Source organism: Trachemys scripta, chromosome 3 (assembly GCF_013100865.1).
Source record: "Trachemys scripta elegans isolate TJP31775 chromosome 3, CAS_Tse_1.0, whole genome shotgun sequence".
Taxonomy (NCBI): Eukaryota; Metazoa; Chordata; order Testudines; family Emydidae; genus Trachemys; species Trachemys scripta.
This window is the reverse complement of record NC_048300.1, coordinates 116756152-116778925: the sequence shown is the minus strand read 5'-3', so window position 1 is coordinate 116778925 and position 22774 is coordinate 116756152.

The following is a 22774-nucleotide window of genomic DNA, read 5'->3' as shown; positions in this document are numbered from 1 at the left end:
GGAAATTAAGTAGCTGTGATGGGAAGTGAGGAAAGTTTGCCACGGACAGGTCAATTAAAAAATTGCAAAGAAAGAATCATTTAACCAGTTCTCTGTGATGCTGATCCACAGCCATTTGAACCATCCACACCGTGAATGTGGGACATTAAGCACAGCAGATGAATCCCATTAAGTACGGTAACCTGCTCACTGATTCATTAAAAGTAGAGCTGTGCTGAACTTTGCTGTTTCAATTCTCAAAGCTATGTATGAACCTTTTCTTTATCTCTGATCTATGTGGATTGCCACCAACTCAAACCAAAACTCAGTTGGAATAGGTGTGTTTTAACCTGTTTTTCAATCAGCACCGATAGGTGCTGGTGCGGGGGAGGGATGGTGCTACAACACCCCCTGGCTGGAAGTGGTTTCCATTATATACAGGGTTTACAGTTTGGTTCAATGGCTTTCAGCACCCCCACTATACATAGGCGCCGACTTCTACTGATGCCGGTGGGGTCTCAACCCCCCCGTGCACCTCTGGGCCCTGCCCCGACTCCACGCCTGCTCTGCCCCCTCCCGCCCCCATTCCAACCCCTTCCCCAAAGTCCCTGCCCCAACTCTGCTCCCTCCCTGCCCCTATTCTGACCCCTTCCCCAAATCTTGTCCTGGCCCCGCCTTTTCCCCACCTCCTCCCCTAAGCGCGCCACATTCCTGCTCCTCCCCACTCCCTCCCAGAGCTTGCTACAGCTGTTTGGCGGCAGCAAGCACTGGGAGGTAGGCAGAGAAACGGGGACTCGGCGTGCTCAGCGGAGGAGGGGCGAGGTGGGGAGCTTGGCTGCTGGTGGGTGCAGAACACCCACTAATTTTTCCCCATGGGTGCTCCAGCCCCGGAGCACCCACAGAGTTGGCACCTATGCCACTATAAAAAATTGTTCCAGCATCCCTGTCAGTACCCATAAATCAGTTTAGGTTTGCTCGAAAATAGAGTCAGTGTCACTCAGAAGGATCATGAACCTTAGTAACCCTTTCAATAAGCCTGGCCTGAGTTTTGAGGTTGTAATCCAATCCTGAGGCAGGTGAGATTTGCATGGCTTAGGGTCTTGTACCAGAAGTTGAACCAAGCTTTCACTAATATGAATGGAGATCTCCTAATGAGAGACAAAGTTGCTGGAACCTTCTTATAACTCTGTAGATATCCTGACTCTACTACAGGTTAAGTAAATTGGATGTTTGTAGGGATACCTACCAGCACACAGATTAATTAGATACTGCTGGGATATCATCCCCACACGTCTGGCTTTTTGATATCTAATTCCACGCAGTTTATGCATTATTCCAATCACACGAAAGCATTCATTATAGAGGTGCCAGTCATGGCACCGTGCTTAAGGTTGTACTGAGTTTTATACTTAAAGCAGGGATTCAACTTCTTTGTTTCCCAGGAAGAATACAGCACACCCTCCCCAACATTATAACCTTGCTCTTTGCATAGAGAATGAATTTTAAAATGAAGGTGCTCACAGAAATACAATATTGATTGACAGCAGTAGTACTTTCCAGTAGAAAAATGGCTGAATTATTTCAGGCACTCTTTTAGTTAAACATTATGTATAACATCTGTACATGAGAGACATATTAAAATATGTGTGAAAAAAGCAAGGTTTAGGAAGGGGATTTGGTATGCTTGTGCTCCATTTCTAAATAGCTTAACACATTAGTGGAGGAATGGGTATGGTAATATTTCTAACCATAAGAATGTAATATTTCCCTCCTTGTTCTTAAATATTTTAGCTTGCTAAAATTTAGTGAATGAAAAGGTGTCGCTGTTTTCTGTCTAAACTCATGTTACAAAAGCTCCCTGTGAAAGCATGACCATAAATTCTCCATTCGCAAACATTATCTCCAAACTGTTTTAAGTCACACCCTTTCCACATTCTTTAGAATTTGCACGACCACAAGTACAGAGTTTACTTTTACAGCCATTGATTCATAGTACTTGAGCTGTTTCAGTATTGAGGAGGTGCTTTTAATCACTAAAGTTCCCCCCTTCTATGGTATAGTACTTTGTAATGGAACTATAAAGCAGATGTCTTTATTTTTCCATAACCCTGCTGCCAAGTGTGTTTATAGCTCAAATTTTAGCAGGAGAATACACATGAACATCTAAGGCACTGGATAAATAATCAATATACATATACACAAACTTTTCTTTGGGGGGCTGTTTCTCACTATTGGGTCAGCTCCTTTCTACCCAGCTGGGTGGCCAAGAAAATAATAAATTTGATCCATGCAAAGCAGTTGGTTTGGAATGTCTCATTATTCGGAGTCAAACACAGAATCAAATTGACTAAATCCTTTTGGAATTCCACAAGACAGCAGTTTTCCTTAAACTCTTGCTCAGTAACATTTGCAATTCTTTGTGGTTACATTAATGTACCACACATTTTCCTATTTGTTTCCCTTTCACCTGATCGGGAATTTAAAAGATTTTCTTCTTATCTGTGTGAGGAATACCTTCTTCTAGTGTACTTTCAGGGACTTCTCTTTTAGGAGTCTTTCCCTTGACTAGACTGAGCCTCGAACAGCAAGATTACGAGTAACTTGACTTAGATTGGCACTTTAGCAATGGGCACTCATACCAGCCTTGATCTGAAGTTAAAATAGAACCAGAATCTTGTAAAAAAACATATTTAAAACTATTAAATGCTGGTGAGTGCTAGAGACACCCCAGTGCTCTCTGCCCAAATTAGAATTTTGAAAACAGCTATAAGAAAGTATGGAAGAATGGAATCTACTCAACATTCTCTCACTCATTTCTAAAGTCAGAAAGCTCTTCCCAAGATAACTTTGACATACTAATACCTGCTCCTCCCAGTAAGGACCTACTAAGGCAAATGCCACTGAAGTCTACTGTTAAACCATATTTTATTTTAAAAAATAATAAAATTTGTTATTGTTTTCATTAGGATAGTATCTAAAGGCCCCAGTCAGGTTCGAAAGTGCCATTGTGGTTGGTGCTGAACAAACGCAGAGTGAGAGACAGAGCTTACTATCTATGAAATCTTATATCTAAAGAACCATTTAAAACACCCACCTGTTTGTAATTTGTAAAGTCCCTGGCTCTCAAGATCAGCCCTTAACAAAGAAAACACCATGGTGCTGTAATTACTTGCAAATATGTTAATATGACCTTTTTTGCTTTAAAAAGAAACAAGAAAACATGAGGTCTATGTGAAGTAAAGCTTGGGAGGACTAAGTGGAATGGATAGCTCTCAATGGAGACCTTGTGGGCTCATGTTTCACAACCCTGTCTGTCCCCATTAGTTCCGGTTACTAGAGGGTTTGACTGTACTGGCCATTAAAATGTTGCACTTGGTCCATTCCCTCACCCCTTGTATGCAGCTTTCACTTGAATGCAGCACGTTTCAAATTGCTTAATTTAGAAACACACTGTACCCTTCATTTACAGAAGGGCTAACTCAGATCACCTGGAAGACATCTTCACCTGACCCAAGTATGAACTGCATGCAAGAGACCCTGCTTATTCTTTGATTTGGCCACAAATAAGATTTGTGACTTGCTGAAATGAGAGTCAAAGTACAAAGAAACCCATGAACTAAGATAATCAAAATGGAGACTGAAATATACAGACAAATGTGATTTGGCAAGTTGGTTTAGAAGATTAATGAAAATGGAACTATATCATTAAATACTTGTGAGCTACAATGAATCAGAATGAACCCTCTACTCACAGTGCTCAGTATTTCACTAACTTTTGCAAATCAAAGTATTGTTGTAATGGCCTTATATTTAATCCCTTTTCTTTTGCATATAAGAACAATTCTGAACTTTTAGGTTTAGGTCACAAAGTTGGATGACTAATGGGTCTGAGTACTCTGTTGATTAAGACCCTAATTTAGGGATACACTTAAGCAGGTTCTTAGGTCATTCCCTATTCAGGAAAGCACTTACTTAAGTCCTGTTGATTCCAGTGAGTTTTAAGCATGTGGTTAAGTGCTTTCCTGAATCAGGGTCTAACAGTTTAGATTTAAGAGAAGCTACTCTGCAGATACTTTAAAGCCCATTTTGTTCAGGGGCAATTAGTGGATCACAAGAAGCAGTGACAGCATAGTAGCAAGTATGGAGTTTAATTTAGCTAATAAAGCAGATTAGATCAGAGTAACACAATCAGGTTTACAGGGTTTGGTGAGAATGAACAGCTCAGGATACTGGTAATTAGATACAAAACCTTTCACCTATAAGTCACGGGTTAGAAGGAGGCCCAGATCAGTAGTCATCAAAAAGCTACTGCCACTGAGGCTTGTTCTCTAATATGTGAAATGAGTTGGTGGTCTCAACCCAGGTGTTCACATAGCAAAAATCCCCATCACTAATTGGCACCCTTAATGGCCAAGGACCGAACAAGCATAGAAATGACACTAACAAGAATCGGACTATTCTTGCCTCTCAGGGTGGCTCTTCTAAAACAAGACATACAGATGGCACAGCACGTACAAAATTTGTACTGCCAATTAGAACTGGATGAATAAAAGATTTGTTTTCAGTTTGCTGGCAATTCTGAAAAATCAGGGAAAAATGTGTTCCAAGTCAAACTGCAAACAAAATAAAAAAATAAAAAAAATAACAATTTTAGGTCAAACAAAATGTTTCACTTGAGCCAGAATGAAATGTTTTGGTTTGATTCTGAAACATTTTTTTAAAAATTTACATAAAATTAAAGACAATTTTGAAATGAAAAGTCATGTTGTACCAAAAAAACAAAACAAAAAACCCAAAACGCTTCATTTGGAAATTATTGAAACAAAATGTTTTTTTCAAAATTTTTTAGGTCTCTATTTACTGAAACAATTTGGCAAAGCCAGCGCAAATTTTTGAAATGTTTGTATTGCCAAATACACATTTTTCACACAAAAAAGTCTTGTATGAAAAAATTCACAGAAATCTACTAGTTGTATCTATGCTACACAGAGGCCCCTAGACTCCAGGGGTGAAATTCTCATCCTATTAAATTCAATGGCAAAATTCCCCAAGACTGAGCATCTGCACAGACAGTATACACTTGGCAGATAGTCCTCAACTAGATCTGAGATACCAACAGTGGAAAATATGGCTCATTATTTCTATTTTAGAGATGAGTAAAGTGAGGCTCAGTGAGATTACGGGACTTGCCAAAGGGTGGCCCAAAAAGTTTGTGCCACGGCTGGAAATAAAATGAAGGCATACTGACTCCCATCCCCTTCCTCTGATCCCTAAACCACACATACAAACAAAACTCAAGCAATGTTAATCTCAGATTTCTTTCCCTTAACTAATCTGATGGTCAAGATAAGGAAATGGGAACAGGCAGCAAATTTCCCTTCCCAATGAAAAAGAAAAAAAACGAACATAAGAATCAAATATTTTGATTGATTGTATAGAGGTTGTCAAAAGATGGAAAACAGCATCCACTAAGGAATGCTCCAGCTCTTTGATCTCGTTGAAACTCGTGTTACCAAATTGCCTTGTACAAATTCCCAGCCATCACTAATTTGTTACTTGCAGACCCTCTCCTTTTCCCTAAAAATGACAGATGCTAGCGTTAGAATAATAATCTGCACAGATGAATCCCACTTCCCTCCCAGCCTCTAACTTGCCAGTCCTGCTGAAGGCTTCAAGGCATGGTGAGTTAAGCTTAAGATTCTCAAGATTCCCCACAACATAGCAGCCATGCTTTTGAGAGTTTCTGCAGCTTGTTATGAAGGATGCCGTGCATGATTACTGGAGGGTATATTTGCATTGAGTCTGAAATGCTTGGCACAGTCGAACCATAAACAGAAGGCAAAGTAGAAATAGATGGAATTATTTGTTTATACTCGGAGTGATGAAAACGATTAATCAATTAATGTTACTAAAATACAATATCTTGTTAGATAATAAAATGTCAATAAACAAAAATAAAATGGCCCGGGGCATTTGGGCTGAATTATGGTGAAATATGACAAGTATTTAAATTATGAGGGACTCCTTTTATGTTTACATTTGTGCATTTTTCTCTGGCTATTAGTGGAGCTGTATATAATTTGATCTCATTGACACAAGTGCATTCAGTTTGGAAAGATATTCTCCATCCCCAGCCCCAACTTCCAGTCACTACAACAAAATTGGAATTTACTCCTGTATGGGGGTTAAGTGTTAGTCAATATTTTTAAGAGGAAAAATTCACCTAAAATTAACCATGACAGCATTACAGCGATCACACAAAAAGGCCCAGCCAAAAAAACCTGTTTATAACATGACAGGTTCAATTAGTTATTCGATTCACTTAAGCAGTTCAGTTAGACAATTATAGACAGCTACAGATTCCATTACATAACTGTGAAGCAATGTCCCCAAGAACTTCTATTTGTGCATCCTTCTGTCTGTCCAGGATCTCTACGCCACTTTTCAGTCTCCTCGTCAAACACAGCTTGCTCTCCTTGTGCAGGATTTTCTCATTCCTCATTTGTGTTATTTGCATTATGGAATGGGCTCTGCTGTCTCAGCCTCTGGTCTGAGGGACAGCAGACCCTCTCATCCATGTGTAGTCCAATTTAAATAAATAGGGCTCTGTACAGGCATTAGAGTCCGTTCATGTGGCTCTGGTTGCAGGATCAGGAGCTAAAGTCACCTGTTTTAACTGCTTAAGGGCCAGATCCTAAAGACCTTACTCAGGGCTAAATTGTCCCCAAACCCTCAGGATGAAAATCCTGGGAGGAGTCCCTCTCAGAGGCTCTCTGTGATTGTTCCATTGGCAGGGATAGGGGTTGTGCAGGAGGCCAGGGCCATATGTAAAGGAGCCTCCGGTTTCCAAACTGGCTCTGGGACCTTGATGCCCTCCCTCTAGTTCTAAGTAGTGCAGCTCCTTTGGAGCTGTGCTAGCTGGGCCTCCCCAGGCTGAATCACTAGTCCCTGGAAATCTTCACAGGGCCGGTGAGAGGATGATGAGCATCTTCTTCAGCTCCACCCCCGGGCTGCCCCCACTGAATGTGGACCTGCCTTCTCCTCTTGCAGACCCCAACTCTGTGGACTGCTCTCTGCAAGGTACCAGAAAGATTGGGGGTTGTGGGAAACAGTACCAGTGAGGAGACTGAGAACCCCTTTTCCATGTAGCGAAGGGTGAGATCTTAATATGGCGGGGCCCTCCTCACATGGATCTCTGGGACACAATCAATCCCTCATTCCTTAGTAAAGACTCCTGTAAAAGTCAAGAGCACTTTTACCCGAGTAAGGACTACAGCACATGAACTGGCCTTATGGGACTGAATTTTCCATACTATTGACTTCAGTGGGATATTTGGGTGTGGAAAGGATCCAAGGACCAGGCCTCATACAGGATGATAGTTTTGCTTTCATAGATAATTTTCAATCTCTGACAAATGTCTTTCAGAATAAATTCAGGTTTCAGAGTAGCAGCCGTGTTAGTCTGTATCCTCAAAAAGAACAGGAGTACTCGTGGCACCTTAGAGACTAACAAATTTATTACTTGGAAGAAGTGGGCTGTAGTCCACGAAAGCTTATGCTCTAATAAATTTGTTAGTCTCTAAGGTGCCACAAGTACTCCTGTACTTTTTGAGAATAAATTCAGATTCCTTAAGATAAGGATAATCGCTTTAGAGATCCAGAATAGCAAGCTCCAAATTAAGGCTGATGCAATGTATAATAGAAGGAACAACTTGTCTAAACTTGCCTGTATGCCATTCGAACAAGCCACATGCATGGCTCCTCTAGGTAAAGTAAGATCTGATTCCTTCTGCCTTGATCTTATAAGGCTGCTTCTATTTCCTGTGTGATGTCATCAGCTGTCTCAGATTCAAAATCTTCTATGTCAGCAAAGACATTACTAAGTTTCCCATCCTACACCAACCTGGTGTATACAGGCTGCTGCTCAGATACAGGCCTGAGTCACAAAGAATTTGAGTCTGATACAGCCCACATGTAGAGGTTCATACATTTCTGCCAATTTTTTTAGCACATCTCTGGTATTACTGCACAGTAAAAAGTTATGCTTGTGTACCCTGCTCCAGGCCCAAGGAGCATAACGAGAGAGAGGAGAAGATGGGGAGAGAGGGAAAGAGAGAGGAGAAGATGAGCTAGATATCCCTGAAATCCTCACTGACGGTCAAATTTTGTTCTCAAACATATGTATGCAGAGATACACATGGATATATTCCAGAGCAGAAATTGGAGCTTAGCGTGGCTTGAGATAAAGTCTAATAGATATTGTGTGTACATAAATAGGACTTGATTCTCAATTACACTAAGGCCCCTCAGAGCCATTCTGGTGCTGTAAAAGGCCCGTTGAAAGGGCAGAAACAGAATAAACCCTGCACAAACGGTCCCTGGACCAGCTTGGAGCCTATATAAAGGGTCTATGCTGGTTCTGGTCCCAGCCCCCAGGACATGAAGGTATATAATAGAAGGCAGGCTAGGGGGCAGGAGAAGCCTTGGCTGGAGCACACTCAACTATGGCAATTCTCTGCTTCCTATGGCTTACAGAGGCCCTGAAAGCAAACCATAAGTTAGACCAGCCCCAAGGCTGCTCTAACTTATATTGGGAGCCAGGCAGACCCTTGGCTGCCCCAGAATGCTCTAGAAAGTCTAAAGGTGGCTTAAAGACCATCTGCCTCCCTGCCCGTCAGGCCCGTACTCTAGGATAATACAGTTTTAGATAATGTGTCAGGGCACCTCCCTGCTAATCTCCTGTTTTGAAACATGCCAGGATAAAGCTGAGTTGAAGAGGATAAGAGTGCTTCACAATAGGGTCCAAACATTCTGGGTGAGAAAGCAGTTGAGATGATTCTGGCTTTTTGTGAGAATCTGGGCATCCCTGCAGGTGAACATAACTGATTATCTTGGCATATCAGGATATCTACTCAATTTAAAACTCTCCTTTTTTAGGATAGCAGTTAATTTGCCAGTTCCATTTGGAAACAACAACCCACATCAGGTGATTTTTACTGCAGCCCCTTTAGGGAAAAAATTAACAGGACAATTTATAAAACTGTTCAAACATTCAAGGGGGAAAGCAGTTGCAAACTGATAGTCATTTGTAACCTCGCACAAAGACAGGCGACATATATATGTTGTGCCTTTGTAGCCCCCGTTTATAGAAAATTGAAGAATGGGAAAAGAAATTAATGACAGCTGAGAAGGCAATAGTGGGGCTGGGCATGCAGAGATTCAGCACAACTGGGAGAGGAGGAACAGTGATCGAGCAGGAAAACAACAGTGAGGAGATGAAGGATGCATGGGGCAAGGGAGACTAGCAGGGGTGTATTGAGCAGGAGTAACTAGACAGAAGTGGGAATGACAGTCAAGGCACAAGCAGCAGGGGGAAGCAGGGGCACTGGTGACAGATGTAGGTAAGCAAGGGAATAGGGAGAAAATGGGCAAATGCAGGGCAGGGAAGGCAGGACATGTTGTGGGAGAACTGATGAAGCAGCGGGGAAATCAGGATTGGGACCTTGCATCAGTGTAACTAACTGAGAGAAGAATTTGCCCCCACTTCGCAATGAGAGAAAAAAAGAAACATTATTGGAAGGCGGCAGTGGGAAAGGGCGGGTGATTGCAGTGGAAGCAGGGCAGTATGGAAGGGGAAAAGAAAGATTTTCTTTTACTTGGATTGTAATATTACTTTAAAAATCAGCACCTCAGCAAAACAGGGCTCTACAGCTATGCAGGACTTTCTGGTGTTGCCAAATCCATTTAAATCTATTCCCATATAGTGTCATTGGAAACCTATTAGAAATCGATTCCTGTATAGTGTGACTGGTTATTGGTGTTATAATCCCCCCTGCTTGACTTTTATGACTTCACTAATTCCTTCATTATTTTGTTTCTTGTAAATTGCAAGAAGTATCTGGATATGTGTAAGAAAATGGTGACAAATACAAGTTAAAAATCACAAGAGTAGAAATGTCTGAACTTCACAGGCCGCTGTACTTCAGAGATGTATACAGGCTCTAGAAGTCAGCTAAAGCCAGTGCTGTGACAGGGGCATCTCTTCTCTGTGTCTCCAATAGAGCTAGAATTCTGTTTCACGATAAAAGCGTGAGGCTCATGGATCTCTATGGAAGCAGATGGAGCAATTTTGTCAACCCTTGCAATTTTAACACAAGTGTTACAATATGTGGTGTATTTCTTAAAGCCTTAGCTTGTCCTGGGATTATGTGAGCATTTCAGCTTTCTTTTCTTTTGCTTTTTTAAAGTAAGTTTCTAGCTCTCATGGTTGTAGAGAAAGCTTGAAAACGTGACTCAAATTTGTGTATTATTGTACAACAATGAAAATAGCATTAAAAACAAAAGGCAAAGACAAAGAACCCAACATGTATTTTTAAAAAAAAATAACAATTTTTAAGCCAGTCTCATGATTTTGATGGCCTGCCACCAGGGGTGCTGGAACAATTTTTATAGTGGGGGTGCTGACAGCCATTGAAGCTAACTGTAACCCTTATATATAATGGAAACCACTTCAAGCCAGGGGGTGCTGCCACACCCCAAGTTCCAGCACCTATGCCTGCCACTGGATTTTTGAACACCACGGGTTGGTGATACTGCATAAGGGCTGAGCCAGCCTTTTTGCCAATTTGCTTTCTATTTGGTTTTTTTAAATGCTCACGAAATGTCCCTCTCCTTAGGCACCTTTCAGTGAACTGACCTCCTTTAATGTGACTTTTTTTAATGATAACACAACACTATATGGCAACCTCCGTGTTAAGTAAAAATGTACTTAGAGCAGAGACTCTTCACAAGGCTCAGATAAATGCTAGTTCTGACCAAGCCCTTTTATTGCAGTTACCCTTTTAGTTGCCACATTCTCTTTTAGCAATTAAAACCTGTGTTATGTGTCATATGTAGCCACATGGACATAAAGGTTCCATGGAATGTTCACGTGCTACTCTCTGTTCCAGTGTTGTTTATGTAACAGGTAATACATGAGAGCAAGGTTGTACTAGATACATGCACACTTACGGTTCTTTTTAAAGGACATGGCCAAAGGTTATGTGGCTTCAACTACGCAAAAAATATTTTTTTCCCTTATCACTTGACTGGGTGAAGTGCATATTTGCTTTGAGAAAATGGTTTGTTACATTTTTGTGGCAATTGCCTGAATCTCAGCCTGGATGGCTCTATTGGATTCCCATATACTGAACTAGGGCCTATATTCGTTCTTCCACCATGCTCATCACTGTAGTATCTGAGTGTCTGTCAATAGTGCGTTAAGAAATGTGACTAACATCTGTCACATTCTCTCAGCCTCTCCCTAGGCGGAGAAGTGTGTGGAGTAGACTGTTTTGTTTCCCAATTTTTTAATATGTGTGTGTTGCTGTGTATTTATATAAGAGAAGGCAAGGTCATTGAAATGTGCCTTGTACTTGGAGTGGAAGGTAGCAAGGTTTGTGATCGTCCTTAGCTCCTTTGGCAGTTCATTCCACAATCTCAGATCAGTCCCTAAGAAAATTTGGTCTCCTGAACAGACGAACTTTACCCTTATTGTGCAGAATTCCATTGTTCCAGAGAACCAAAGATGTTGACCACCATCTTCAAGCTGGAGCTTTCTCCAAATGAACTTCTTCCAAAACCACAAATAATTTTATTTTTAAAATGATAAAAGGCTTATTACGAAAGAAGGAAGTATCTTATTGGCTGATGAAGGTTTGGATTGTGTGGATAACATACTGGCTTATTGCATGCAGTCATCTCTTTCTCTAGTGGCTGGTCCCAGATAGGAGAAGAAGAGCCTGCTACTTAATGAGTGCTTACAGAATTATTCTTTTTGCTCAAATGACAGAGGTTGTGGCTTTTGCAGCCTGATTTCTTAGATGTGCTTGAGCATCCAAAATTCCCACTAAAGTCAATGGGTGCTCTTGGTGCTAAGCAACTCTTGAAGTCAAGTTGCTGGTACAGGAGTTAAGATCGCAGGTTTGATTGCTGCTGTTGACTATGGGGTCAGGACTAATATCAGTAAATTTGAACTCATGAAATCAAAGGCTGTACAACAAGGCCAGACCTGCCTGGTGCCCAGAATAGCATTTTGCCAAACAAAAAATAAACTGCAGTAATTTATTTTTGGTTACACATTGTATGACACTGTTTTGTCTGTTGCTGGTTGTTTCTAAAGGTAAAGCAAGTGCAATGAAGGTTTGTGAGCGTATTCATTATGGCCCCAAATCAGCAAACTATTGCAGTATGTCATAATTTAAGCACACACTTATGTCCTTTGTCAAACAGGAATGCCTTGCTGAATTGAGGGGCATGGCAGCCTGATGTTGTTAGTGCAAGAGGTGGAGAGAGCGTGAAGCATAGGAAATGCGCTTCCATAAAACTGCAACTTTGCAGGGCAGCAACAGGCAACTCTCCTTTTACACAGGCAGCTGCTCCAGAAATACTCACTTGTTTACTGTCTACAGCATATGGGTGGTGAGAGCATGCCTCTGAGAGTCCACCAAAATGCACAGGAAAATGTAACCCTGGAGCCTGTGACTGGTATCCTGCTGTCAACTGATCCTTTCGTTTTCATTTATTCTTTGCTATTTTATGAACTCTTGTCTATTTTTTCCCACGTTGTAAACACTGGAGCCCTTAGAGATTAATGTCATTCTCCCCTGCCTGTCATACACCTTGTTTCCAAGTATGGTCACTATGAGGGAGCTGTCGCTTGGAGCCTTTGTGGAAAATTAATGGCAGACAGGGAAGGGCAAAAAAGACAGGACAGATGGCTCTGTCACCACCAGCAGCCTGATGCAATGAAAGAAGTTCAGTGTCTGGGTAAATGCCACTCTGTTCCATACACTTATTCTTTCATTGATCCAATTGTCCCGTCAGCAGCTGTCTTGCTTATTTTTTACATATTTTTCCTTGTTCTTCTGCTTATCCGTTAAATGCACTCAGCACATTTAAGAGGTCAATTTTTGAGTTAGCAGCTAGGTGCTGATGGCCTGAAATGTTGTTTCATTATAAGCTTATTGTAATTCTGCTAGAGGGAGCTGGCACTGAATACTTTTGTTCTGAGTCTTGTTTACTTGCTGGTCACCATCCAGATCAAGTCAGCTGGAACCTGAAGGGCAATGTCTAAAGTTCTAATTACGGAGCCTAGTGGTGCAGTGATGTCATCTCACTTTCTTCTTTAAGTAGCATTACCTCTGGTTTCACTTTCACAGTGAAACACCTAGTGTTAAATATTGGGTGTAAAACGGGAGTATTTAAAAGGCAGTTTATTTTATATGAGCGGTGCCAAATGGCACATGTTCATTTTATGCTCATAATCAAGTGGAAATGTAGTTAAGGCACTGTACCTTTAAGATGGGATGAAGCCTATAAATTAGTAAATCGGGATGAGACATCTGACCACGTGGACAGGGGTTTACAGGGAGATGGCATTAGACTAAATCCCCTTAGTTATGTAGTCATAGTCCGTATTAACTGTCTTTATAGTAAAAGTTCTACACTGTCTGCGTCTCCACACAAATCAGGTTAGAAACTATTTGCCTCATGACTAGTCATGTGCAAAAACTGGTACTTTGGTGATATTTTGCTAATTTGATCCAGAACGAAGATTTTGTCATTTCCACATGATTTTTGAGGCATAAGGAACAAATTTCCATGCCCGGATGAAGTTATGTAACTAGGGAATTACACTCTTGCAAGTTGAACTGGTGGGAGTGAGCAAATGCAAGTCGGATGGTGCAGAGTATCCTAGTTGATGAATGCAGTACTGCCCATGCACAGCATTCCCAGTGTAGTCCCTCATTAAGATCCTGCAAGTTCTTTTGGGCACCCAAAGGAATTCTAGGAGATGGGAGTTAATATACCGTAACTCATCAGGAATTGCTCCCATTCCTGCAATGTATACTAATATGGAGGGCACACGGGGGAAGAGGGAAAGATCAGAAAAGTTTCTTTGTACTGAAAGCCTCATTTGTCCTGAAACCTGGAGCTGAGCATCTGGAAAGACCCAAAGCTGGTGGTGGGTTGTTTTCCAGCAAAGTATGAAAGCCAATGTAGAGTGAGAACTGCCACTCTTGAAGATAGGTACAGCGAGCTTCCCCCTAACCAGCTCTGGACCCTGTTTTATATAGACTTCTACCAGGATGAGTTTCATTTTTACACCAGGACCGCAGCCACTGCTTAGTTCAGTCCTACTCTGTGAAGTTTTTGCTCCAGCATTGCAGCACCAGACCGCCAAGATGAGCGCATAACTTATGTGAAACACATTACCAATTATCCTGTGGAAGCTGACTACCCCAAATGTTCACCAGTCAGTGGAGCACCACTTTGAGGTGGGCAAGTCCAGTGGGTGCTATTGTGTGCCTGGGCATGCAGGAAGAACTGCAGAGACAAGTGATCAAAGTGGAAAATGTGTGGATATCATTGAGGACTTTAAAGAATTGGGCTTTCTATATTGTACTGGTACCCATTAATGGTACTCAATTCTATGCTATCAATCCAAGTAATATGGAAACAGGAAAGAATACCACTCCATGACAATGCAAACCAGGGGCAGTTTCTGGATATATGGACATGGAGGCTAGGCAACATGCATGATGTCAGTAATTTTCAGAATCTGAGCTTTCCAGGAGTGTGCATGATGCCACACTATTCCAACCCTACAACTTACACCTGGGGATCTCCAAACCTCATGGTTTTTGAAGACTCAGCATTCCCACTTGTCCTTTGAGTTAGGAAACCATCCCCTGATTACACTAATCCTGACATACACTACTTCAGCTACACACTCAACATGCTCAGAACGTGACTTTGGAAGGCACAAAGCTAGATAGAAGTGGAAGCTAAAATGCAGAGGCAATTTCACCCATTATTTTGAATATACAGGACCAGATCCTCAGCAAGTGTAGACTGACATATTTCTACCAAGACACTGGTTTTATAGCCAATTCTAATAATTTGTAACATGCACTGCTGCCTACTAGCCCTTCTTTCTCCTATTACTGAAGAGGTGATAAGTGCCCACTTCATTTTAAGTGGTCCTACAACATGTGTGAACTTATGCTTAACAATCTGTCCCACTTTGTGTTTAGCTTGGACACTCTGGTTACCATCTCCAGATCTGAAGAAGAGCTCTGTGAAGCTCAAAAGCTTGTCCCTTCCTCCAACTGAAGTTGATCCAATAAAAGATATTATTTCACACACCTTGTCTCTCTCATGTCCTGAGACCAACACGGCTACAACAACACTGCACACCTATATGTCTACCAAAACCATTCTAAAAATATAGTAATCAGTCAGAAGTCCATGGAGAAGTGCTCTACAAGAACTGAAAATGTGTCCATTTGGGTAATGTTCTCCCTGTCCTGGCTTCAGTCAGGAGCTGAAAGCAGAATGTAAGACCAGTACAGGGAAACTGGTGCAATCCAATACATGCTTCTGATGTCATGTGGTATGGTGCTTCAATGAGAGGCATAGACCAGTTGCATATATGAGGAACTGTGCTGTGGTCCCTGGTGCTAGAATATTGCCTGAATTAACTTAGATATTGGACTCCCAATTAATTCCAGATCCTGCTTCCTCATTTCTCTGCCATGTTCCATGTCTTCCCCGAGAGTTCGACAATCCTCACCTCTACCTTTTTCAGGATGCTCCATAAATATCTATATGTTCTCCTCCTCCTGACGTCTCTGCAAATGATCTCTGTTTCCTCTGCATGGTCATTCCCCTTCACATTTCTTTCTGCATTATTATGAACATGTCATCTGTGGTCCTCCCCTTTTTTACCTAAAGATTGTCCAGGAATTCTGCCCATTGTGTTGATAGATAACTTAGTATTCTTAGCCCTGAGCTTGTCAACTATTTCTGGGTACTTTCCTTGTAGGATTTAAAATGCTAAATTTTGTTAAGCGATATCAGGAATATTAAAGTGCATTTCTTTGAAGAACATATTACAGTTGAAATTATGAAGACAACATACTTTGTATCCTTTTGTTCATGTATGCCAGTGGTTCTCAAACTGTGATCTGTGATCCACAGCTCTTGCTGGTGGTCCAGTAGGTGATCACATGGTGCTACCTAGCCCTCTTGTTTCAACATGCTAGATCTCATTTAGATATCTAAAAATGCATCAAGTACTTTCCTATTATTACTTTTCCATGTCAGCAAATTATGTATGTTATCTGATCATGAATGGGACAGGAACATCTACAACAACCTATGCACTATGTAACTAATGTTTGTGCCATCTCTGAGCTTTACTTTCATATTCCAGAAGCTTTGGGAGCCCCCCAGACCCACACCTTGACCATGCTAAATGGCTGTTTTATGTTCTCCTTATATGTGATAATTGTCTCTGCCAAGAGCTGTGGTTGGGACGGTTGTGAGGGTAGTTTACAGATATCAGGGGATAGCAGGAGATGTAACAGCCATTCAGTGTCACACTGAAGAGGACATCTTCATGGAGCACCCAAGAACAGCTTGGTAGATGTCCCCATGCTGACAATGGGATGTGCATAAGCACATTTTCTAAATGGTTTCCTGGCACAGGAGAGTGAAGCATATGACTGATCAAAAAGGTGATGGGCAGGGTCAGTAGGCTTTTAAAACTTTCTCCCCCAGCTCCTTCAGTTAGGTGGAAAACCTTGGGTGGGGAGAGGCTAGTCTCATTATCATACCACTAAAGGCAGGTTCAGTGGCAGTAAGAGGGAAAAGGCAATGTATCCCTTCCTCATTTGCAGGGGACCTGAGTGTTAATAAGGATTACTTGGCCACTTATCACCTGCTATTATGTGATCAGGCCCTCAAAATGCAGCAGTGGCTGTTAGTCAATACCCAGATCTAAGAAGTATCAATAATGTTATCCAAAAGAGATATGTGAAGAGCGTCTGCATATATACGACATTTGTTGGTAATATGGAGACAGAGGTGCACAGTTGTGTGGGACCAGAAGCAAGCCATGGGCCCCTCGTGTCTCTGAGGGCTTAGTGACTACTCTGCTGTCTCCATCCAATATATATTTTCAAAAATTTTGAAGGTCACAATCAGATTGTCTCTTGAATTGATTGACAGCATAAACCAGTCTCCATTAAGCTTTTATTATAGGAAATTAATGTGCAAAATTAAAGTTTTCATAGCTATTGCAGTAGGCAGTTCAGAAGGAGGGAGAAGTAGGTATGTGGTGGCAACAGCAATGGTTAGATGAACTGGGAGTAACAGATCAGGGGGAGGAGAGCTCCCATAACTGTAAGAGTTTAAAGAAACAAAGAACCAAATGGAAAGGCCGCACGTTTGGCCTCCTGTGCTGTCTAAGACTATGAATTTCAGAAAGATGAGAGATTCAGCTCATCTGAACACCCACCCCCTGCTTGGGTGTTTATCTGAATCTTTTGACATGCCCCATGACTCCTACCTTTGTGTGGAAATTTCCCACTGCCTTTTTTGGGTGGCTCCTGTTGGTGCCTCACAAGCTCTGGGGGGCTTTCCAGACATGTTGTCCTCTGTGAAGGGGCCACTACTTGGGAAACCCTAAAGCAGAGCAGAAGCAGGGGACTGAGACCCTACTAGCAAAGGCTGATCAATGAAGAGGAGGGAGAGAGAGAAGGTGTTTACTGAATCAGTCCTGAACCGCCAAAGATATTCCAGTTCATTTTAGTCTAAACTTTAACCTCTCCCTTGCACCGTCTGGGACAAATGGATTCCCCCAGACCTAAGAGTAACACGTTGAATACTGCAGACATGTGGTGTATATGTATATGTCCTCTGACTCCAAAGCACTTATTCAGCTTCTTCTTCGATGCATAGCTGAACAGTCGGCCATAGTGATCATTCACCATTTGGTCCATTCCTGTGTGGCCGCAAGGGCTTGATGGCCCAAGAGTCCAACATTGGAACAGACTTGATGAACTCATGTAATAGGGGGTCTGCCTCTGAAATGCCCATCCCTCAGCTGGTGGAATTTTATCCCAGATGTTACAAGCCACCCAGAGAACAACATTCACTGGAACATCTTGTGGCATCCTCATTACATGTCTGAAAAGCGTAAGGCACCGTCTGCAGACAATGGCCCCAGTAGTCTGTAGACTGGAGTGACCATAAACAGCTGCATTACAGATGAAGTCATTCCACTTTATGCCAATATACGACGTTAGCATTTTGTGTGGAAAGCCTCCAGCATTGCCCAGTCTGAGCGGCATAGTGTCCATGTTTCACAACCATACAACAGTACAGGGAGGATACAGCTCAAATAGATCCTGAACTTGGTTGTCTGCTTCGACAGTTTAATTATTATTCAGCTGGCAGTATTTAAAATACAAAATGTTAAAGAGGGGTTATTATTTATTTGGGAATAATAGGCACATGTCTTATTGACCTGGTATTGTATAAGTGAATTTTCTATTAACTTCATGTGCGCTGCTTTGTGCTATAATTGAAGACTCCTTGGAGACTTCAGCTAGTGCAGAATGTCACGGCCTGCCTCCTTAGCAGTGTTTCCTACAATGAATGTACTACACCAGTGCTTTAGAGCCTGCACTGACTTCCAAATACGTTCAGGGTGAAAACTAAGGTGTTGATTTTAACCTGTACAGACTTGAGTAGTTTGGGTGCTGGCTATCTGAGAAAACAACTGTCGCCTTATGTCAGTAGGAGAGATCAGCAGAGGCGCTTTAGCTCAAACAGCATCCCAGATTAAATGAGATGGGATTAGTGGCACAGTCCTTTCAGTGAGGAGCCATCAATTATGGAACTCATGGAGTCATCAATTATGGAACTCATTCTCTTCCTCGTCAGTGGAAAAGTCAGTGACCTTTTGAGGATCCTACAAGGTCTATCTCCTTTCCTAGGTTTTCTGTAAAGGACAGGAATAGAATGCGGATAAAGTGAATGGCCAGAGGAGGGGTTGTCAAATGTTTAATGCAAGTGTGTAAGTGGAGTTCTAATATGGGCAGGGCCATCAGTGCTGCCTGAATATCCCAGGATCTGGGCTGAGCAGCATATAGAAGCTTTGTCAGAAAGTCTGTGCCTACAGAGTTTGGTAAGTCTGCTAAGGAGTAGCTCTGCCTGAAGCCCTTGGAGCTTGTAGACTGCAGAGGAGTCTTGGACTTGGTGAGTCGGTCTATCCCGCACATTTTATAAGCTCTACAGGAGTCCCAGCTCCAGTGAGTCTGTCCTGTGTATTTGTAGTTTCTGTAGGTGTTCTGGCCCTCGACTCTAAATGATCCTGTAGAAGTTATAAATCCTGAAGGCCCAGAGATGGCTGTAAGGATTGGGGCCAGATCTGTAAAACCAGCACAACTCTTGGGCCTAGTGACTCTCTCTGAATTTGTGGATTTATAACCTCTGTAAGCTACCCAAGCCACAATGGCCAGTTAGTACTCTAAACCAGTGGTTCTCAACCTTTCCGGATTCCTGTACCCCTTTCAGGAGTCTGATTTGTCTTGAGTACCCCAAGTTTCACCTCACTTAAAAACTACTTGCTTACAAAATCAGACATAAAAATACAAAAGTGTCACAGCATACTATTACTGAAAAATTGCTTCCTTTCTCATTTTTACCATATAATTATAAAATAAATCAACTGGAATATAAATATTGTACTTACATTTCAGTGTATAGCATATAGAGCAGTATAAACAAGTCATTGTATGAAATTTTAGTTTGTACTCCCTTCACTAGTGCTTTCTATGTATCCTGTTGTAAAACTAGGCAAATATCTCAATGTGTTGATGTATCCCCTGGAAACCTTTTTGTACTCCCAGGGACTACTGTTCTAAACAAAAGCACTTCACTTGTCCTATCTGGGCCCTGACATATGTCGTTATCCTCAACTTTAGGGCACAATTCAAAAAAATCTTCCTCTTTTTTCGTTGATCCAAATTTTTTGCCATTCCTCTTTTACATTTTTCAGTACTAGGCTTTTAAAATTCTGTTTACTCAGGGGTATTTCTATGTCAATCTTTCCATTTCTTGAAGCCCTTTTAGTTGTGTTGTCCACCATTTCGTTCCCTGTTATCCCAACACGCTCTGGGACCCCGACACCTGCTACATGTATCCCCATCTGTACTAACTCTGTTAGTGGAAATATAATGTCATTTATTAAATCACTTTGACATAAGGAGACACCCTTTTGTATTGCCATAAAGCCTGATATTGAATCCAAAAATGACCCCCGCTGCTAGGCCTACATCCCAGATCCAGTTTAACACTAGCATTATTGCTACTAATTTGACTGTCATGACAGCTACAAAATGGGATGTTCTTTTAGACATGTTAATTCCTAATTTTGGTATAAATACACTCTCTGTGCTCTTCCTGTTTTTTCCTTTTTTGACCCACCTGCATATATTTGACACAATAACTCTACTTTTCATCTATATACTGGTATGCTTCATTTTTTATACCTATTCTCTCCTTTTTACCATGAAGTTTTGACTTAGCTTTTCCTTGTCTTTCAACTCCTATATCCACAGTTTAACTTAAACAGCATGTGGAATTCTAATACTATGTGCTATAGTTTGCCTATAAAATTCCCAACAATCCATATATATTTGGTTGATGCTTTCATCATTACAATTCCCATTAACTTTGGCCCAGGAAGTTAGGTCCAGTAGTTTCATTTGTAGCACAACTAGAAATTCTAAAAAGTGCTTTATATAGCTGCTAGAGTGTTGTAATAAACGTACTGCATGCAATTTGTGCTTGTATTAAATCTCAAATTAAATTTTTTTAAGTTCTGACCCAAAAACTTGGCAGCCATAGTTGATAACTGGTCTTATTCAGGCTCTGTATGCAGTCAGCAGCATTTTCGTATCTGCCCCCCTTCCCTCTGTTCTTCCCCCCCACCCCCCATTAGACTCAACAATACTTTTAAGCAGGTTGATCCTTCCTTTTTATTTATGTCTAACATAGTCTATATGATCTTTCTAAAGTAATTGAATATATATTACCATTAGGAATTTAAACCTTTTAACTATATCTATTTGTTCTCCATACAGATACTGTCATGGCTGATTCCCCACTCTGGCACTTTGAGTGCAGAAGGTGGGGGCCCACAAGGATTTTAAAAATTAATACTTGCCACTCCAGGCTTGTATTAAACTCCCAAGGTTACAGCTTCTCTGTGATCTTGGCTTGGTAAATGCTGCCACCACCCAAATGCAAAACCCCTTTTGGAACCCAGGAAGACGCATTGGGAATTCCTTCCTGTGGAGTACCCTCAAGCATTTTCACACACACACACACACACCCTCCAGAGAAGAGCTGAGAAAGAAAACAAAGGAAATTAGCTGTTGCCACCAGCTAATTAAACAACATATGCACAAACCTCTTAGGACACCAAAAATCCAATCCTGTTCTTAAAAAAAAGGTCGATTTTTATTAAAAATAAAAAAGAAAGTAAATACATCTGGAACTTAGGCTTTTGCTAAATTTTAAAAGAGCAATTTCAAAAATTAAGCACCCAAAATAGCTTTCCTGGGGGTTCAGCTTAAAGGTTACAAGCAAACAAAAGCATCTCGGGATAGCACAGAGGAGTCCATTAGCCATAAAAAATAAACAGAAATAACTCTAATTGCATCTTTCTAAACATTCCTGATCTACTTACACATTTGGGGGTTCCAAATAAGTAATTCTAGGTATGATCTGATGAATTGTGATCATACCTGGCTTAAAGCTTCTCATAGCATAACTGTTCACTGTTACCCTCTTTCCCGGAGAAAAACAACAGACACAAAGGGGAAGGGTTTTTTTCCCCCATTTTAAAAAGTTCTAGCCTTCCCATTGGCTCTTTTGGTTAGGTGCCCACTCTCTTTCCTTTACCTGGTGGACTTTTTAAACCCTTTACAGGTAAAGCAAGCAGAGAATAACCACCAAGAGGGACTTATAGCTAACTGGCAGACTGGGGGCACGTCTTCACTACCCGCCGGATTGGCGGGTAGCAATCGATCTATTGGGGATCGACTTATCACGTCTAGTGAAGACGCGATAAAATCGATCCCCAATGGCTCTGCCATCGACTCTGGAAATCCACCGCGGCAAGAGGCGGAAGCGGAGTCGACGGCAGCGCTGCAGCGGTTGACTCGCTGCCGTCCTCACAGCCAGGTAAGTCGACCTAAAATACGTAACTTCAGTTATGCTATTCACGTAGCTGAAGTTGCGTATCTTAGGTTGACCCCGCCCCCGTAGTGTAGACCTAGCCTGGGTGTCCATAAAAGGGAGCTCCCCCTGCTCATTTATCACAGATACAGTTTTCATTTCTTTATAGCTTTCCTTTTTTGTAAAGATCAGTTCTTTGGCTTTAGCAGTGGTGAACTTGGAACCCCATGCATTTCCCCAGTCAGAGGTCTTTTGTAAAACTTTGTTGATTCTCTTTTCTGCCACCTCAGTATTCCTTCTCCTAACCCACAGAACACAATCCTCTGCAAATAGAGAAACACCTACCCGGGCACTAATTTGTTTTGGAAGATCATTTATCATAATATTAAATAAGATCAGGCTGATTACTCTTCCCTGAGGTACCAGCACTCATCTGCTGGCCTTTCCTCCTTTTAAGTCCCACATTCTGGACAGGTGTACCATGTCAAGGCTAATTGAACCGCGCTGACTGGCCCAAGGCCTCCTGAGCAGATCACCCTGTTCCAGAACCCATCTCTAGTTCCTTCTGCTATTACTGCCAGCTATGCCCTGATGCCGCTGCCATTCTCTCCACAGCCTTGGCTCCCATTCTAAAAGCTTCCCCCTGCTACCCCATTACACCCTCCTTAGATCATTTGATGGGGAGTGGAGGGCAGACATTTTACATACACACATTTCT